Source organism: Nannospalax galili, unplaced genomic scaffold, assembly GCF_000622305.1.
Source record: "Nannospalax galili isolate Female #2095 unplaced genomic scaffold, S.galili_v1.0 scaffold1138, whole genome shotgun sequence".
NCBI lineage: Eukaryota > Metazoa > Chordata > Mammalia > Rodentia > Spalacidae > Nannospalax > Nannospalax galili.
In genome coordinates this window covers 2,092,568-2,096,988 of record NW_008342297.1, presented here as the reverse complement: position 1 = coordinate 2,096,988, position 4,421 = coordinate 2,092,568, and positions in this window count along the sequence as shown.

The window sequence follows — 4,421 nt, the reverse complement described above, 5'->3', positions numbered from 1 at the left end:
GTTGGTCTCCACAGCTCTGTGATATAATTATCATCAAGCCCATTTAGTATAGAGGTATAGTGAGGTCAAAAAGTAAATTAAAAATAAATAAATAAATAAAATAAAATAAAATAAAATAAAATAAAATAAAATACCACATGAAAAGGGTAGAGTGGCTGGGTTTTGTTGAGGTCCTTAAGGGAAAGCACTTTCTACTGGTTTAAAGAATGGTCTCTAGGCCAGTGAGATGGCTTGGAAGGCAAGGCGCTTGCTGTCAAGCCTGACAACCTGTTTGATCCCCAGGATCCATGTGGTAGAAGGAGAGAATCGAGGTCTGAAAAGTTGTTCTCTGACTCTCATGTGTGCACTGGGGCATGTGCACACCTTCCTGCCCCCACCAATAAACATATTTATTTTTTGGTTTCTATGAAACAATATCTCTCTGTAGCCCCAGCTGGCCTGGAACCCACCATGTAAAAACCTGGCTTTGGTGCTGGAGAGACGGCTCAGAGTAAGAGCCCTGACTGCTCTTACAGAGGACCCAGGTTCGATTCCCAGCACCCACATGGCGGCTAAAAATTGTCTGTAACTCCAGTTCCAGGGAATGTGACACTCTCTTCTGACCTCTGTGGGCATTGTACAACATGGGTGTGTTGACATGCATGCAAGAAATTCATTAATACACATAAAATCAAAGTAATATATTTTAAAAGTTTTTAAATATATATTTTATTATGTTTATTTTATGTGTATGAGTGTATTGCCTGCATGTATGTGAGTGCACCCATGTTGTGCAATGCTGCGGAGGTCAGAAGAGGGCTTCGGATTCCTCTGGAACTGGAGTTAAGGACGGTTTGTAGCTGCTATGTGGGTGCTGGGACTTGAACCTGGATCTTCTGCAAGAGCAGTCAGTGCTCTTAACCGCTGAGCCATCTCCCCAGCCCCATTTTAAAAAATATTTATTTATTATTTTTATTTTATGTGTACGCATGTATTGCCTGCGTGTATGCCCAAGGAGGAGAGAAGAGACCGTTAGATCCCCTGGAACTGGAGTTATGGACAGTTGCTACGTGCCATGTGGGTGCTGGGATTCAAACCCAGGTCTTCTGCAAGAACAACCAGTGTTCTTAACCACTGAGCCATCTCTCCAGCCCCTAAAATAATATTTTTAAATTAATTAATTTATTTTTGGTCTTTTTGAGACAGAGTCTCTCTGGAGGCCCCAGGTGGCCTGGAACTCACTATATAGACCAGGCTGTCTTTGAACTCACAGAGATCCTCCAGCCTCTGCCTCCTGAGTGCTGGGAGTAAAGGCTTGCGCCACCGCGCCCAGGTTTTATTTCTAAAATTAAAAAACAGTATTACTTTGAGATCTATCTCTGACCCTGGGTGGATTTGTGGCATGCCAATCTGATCCAAAGATTAGTGGTGGCACATTTTATGGTGTCTTCCCTTAAAAGTTAATCCAGCTAGGCCTGTCAATCACCTGACCAGAAGATCACGCCACAGGAGGCGAATTCACCTGCACAAATGCTTGGGAGATGGAAGGAGTAATTATCCCCTTCACTGGGCGGCGTACTTAATTCTTTCCAGAGCCCCTCCTTGGACGCAGCTGCTCACCAGAACTCCCACCAAGCAGCACTTTGAGCCCTCCTACTTTTCTGTGTTCTAACTTTTCCTTTTCTTTTTTTTCTCCTAATTTTTAGATACTGTCCCCAAACCTAAGCATGTTTTCCCAGACACTCTGGGCTTTCTCACTTTTTCTCTGAAGCAGCGGCAACCCCCCCCCCTTCCTATGTTGCTTGCCAACTTCCACTGCTGAGCTGCAGGCTTTCTTGGACTCTAGCTCAGAAAGGCATGGCTTTCTCCCTCCTCTTCTCCAGCTTTAACTACCAACTTGACAGAGCCTAGTCATCTGAGAAGGAACTCCCAACTGGGGGATTGCTCAGATCAGACTGGCCTGTGGGCACATCTTGCTTGTTAATTGATGTAGAATGGCCTAGCCCATCCCAAGCGGCACCATTCCCTGGGCAGGTCCTGGTCCTGAGCTATAAAAGAAAGCTAGCTGAGCATGAGCCTTGAGTGAGTCTGCAACCAGTGTTTTTCCACTATTTCTTAAATTCACTAAAATTTAAAAAAAGAGACTAAGAGCTGGGTATCGCATACCCTTAATGCCAGTACTCAGGGGGCAGGCAGATCTCTGTGAGTTTGAGGCTAGCCTGGTCTACACAGTGGGTTCTAGGACAGCCAGGACTAAATAGTGAGACCCTGTCTCAAAACTGAATAAATGAATAAAGAGTTAAGAACCAAAAAAAAGGAACCTTGATTTCCCCAGCATATGACTACTTACCCAGTTCTAGGGTAGCTTGCACTATGTGAGGCTACATGAGCTGTTGTCTTGAAGGACAGTGCCCCTCAGACCCCCTCCCTGTCCTCTGAGAAGAGCTGCCCCCTGCCTGACTCTGGAAATCCCCTGGATTGTTCAGGAAACCCTTTCCTGGTACATCTGTTTATGGTTTCCATGGAAATGGTCTGGGGCAGGAGAGGAAGAATATTCTGCCCCAGGTAAGCTAGCCAATGGTTGTATAGGTTAAGGCTCTGGAAATCAGCCCTAGATTGTTCAAATCCTTTCCTGGTTCTTGTTTCTGGTTTCTAGAGAAATCCCTTGCTCTGTGGTTTTTTGTGCTTAAAAGCCTTGCATTTCCAGAGCTCTGGGTCACAGTGCAGCTCCCAGGCCAGTCAGTCTCAATAAAGCAGATAAGTTTTCCTGAGTCTCAGTGTCCGAGTGGTCAATTCAGGGAATTCTTCGGACCCTGAACAGTCTCAAAAACAAACAAAACAAACCCCTGAAAACATTGAGAATTAGTTTCTGGTTTTACATCAGTTCACCAAATTTTGACCTTAGGAATTTTTTTTTAGTGGACTTCAATTATAGACAACTTAATCAAACACAGTATTTTTTTGAGATAGGGTCTCCCTCTAGCCCCAGCTGACCTGGAACTCACTATGGAGGCCAGGTTGGCTTCAGTCTTACAGAGCTCTATCTGCCTCTGCCTCACAAGTGCTGAGATTAAAGGTGTGTGCCACCATGTCCGGTCACTACACATAATTTTAAAAATAAGCTTTGGAGTTGGCGTGGTGGCCCAGTGGTTAAGAACATGTCTTGCTTCCACAGAGGACCAGGGTTCAGTTCCTACCACTCACATGGTGGCTCACAACCATCTGTCACTCCAGTTTCAAAGCATCTGAAGCCTCCTCTGGGCTCTGGCTCTTGCGTGGACATGGTGCACATGTACTCATGCAGGCTCACACATATGTACACAGATTGTAAATAAATAAATTACACCCTCCACAAACCTCTTTGTGATATGCCTTAATCTTCTGGTTTTGTCTCTGTGGGTCTCTCTGAGGTCCCCCATCCCCCTCCACCATGCAGCTGCTCCAACCTCCATTGGACAAGGCACGGCTTTTCCTCTTCCTCTTCTCCATCTTCCTCCTTCAGGCGGCTTGCCTATCCTATTGTATTCCCCCAAGCTTTAATAAAATTGTTCTCAAACTTCCTTCTGAGTCCATCTTAAAATTTTTTCATTAAAATGCTTTCAAATGCTAGGTGTGGTAGCACTTGCCTTTAATCCCAGTCGTTGGGAGGCAGAAGCAGGTGGATCTCTGGGGATTGAGGCCAGCCTGGTTCACATAGTGACTTCCGGGTGGGCTGGGACTAGGGAGACCCTGTCAAAAACAAACAACAAACAAACAAACAACAAACATACAAACGCTTCCAAAAGGAAGCCCTGTTTCCCTCGTAGCGTGTGGCAGCCATGAAGGGACCCCCCATGTTGAAATAAAGCACATGCAAACGCTGTGTACAATCCTGTGCAGCCATGCAGTGACTGCATAGCTTTCATACTGAGCCATCTATTGCCAGTTTAAGTTAAATGGTTGATCCAATTACTTCCTCCATGACACAAAGCAATCCTTGATCCTAACACTGCCCTTGCTTAGATGTGACTCTTAGAAACGGTGTAGAAAATTTGCACCACAAAGAAAATTACCTCTAACAAGCCTTTTATTTGCTCTGTTGTGTGTGTGTGTGTGTGTGTGTGTGTGTGTGTGTGTTTTATTCTGAGTCTTGCTATATAGCCCAGGCTGGCTTTAAAGTCATGATCTTCTTGCCTTGGCCTCCTGAATACACAGGCTATACACCACCACACCTGGTTGATAATTAGCTTTTAAAAAATATTTATGTGTATAGGTGTTTTGCCTGCAAGTATGTATGTATGTATGTATGTATGTATGTATATGTACCACATGTGAACAGTATCTGCAGAAGCCAGAAGAAGGCAGCAGTCTCCTGAAACAGAAGTTACAGATTGTTGTGAACTACCATATGGGTGCTAGGAACTGAACCCAGGTTCTTTGCAAGAGCAGCAAGTGCTCTTAAC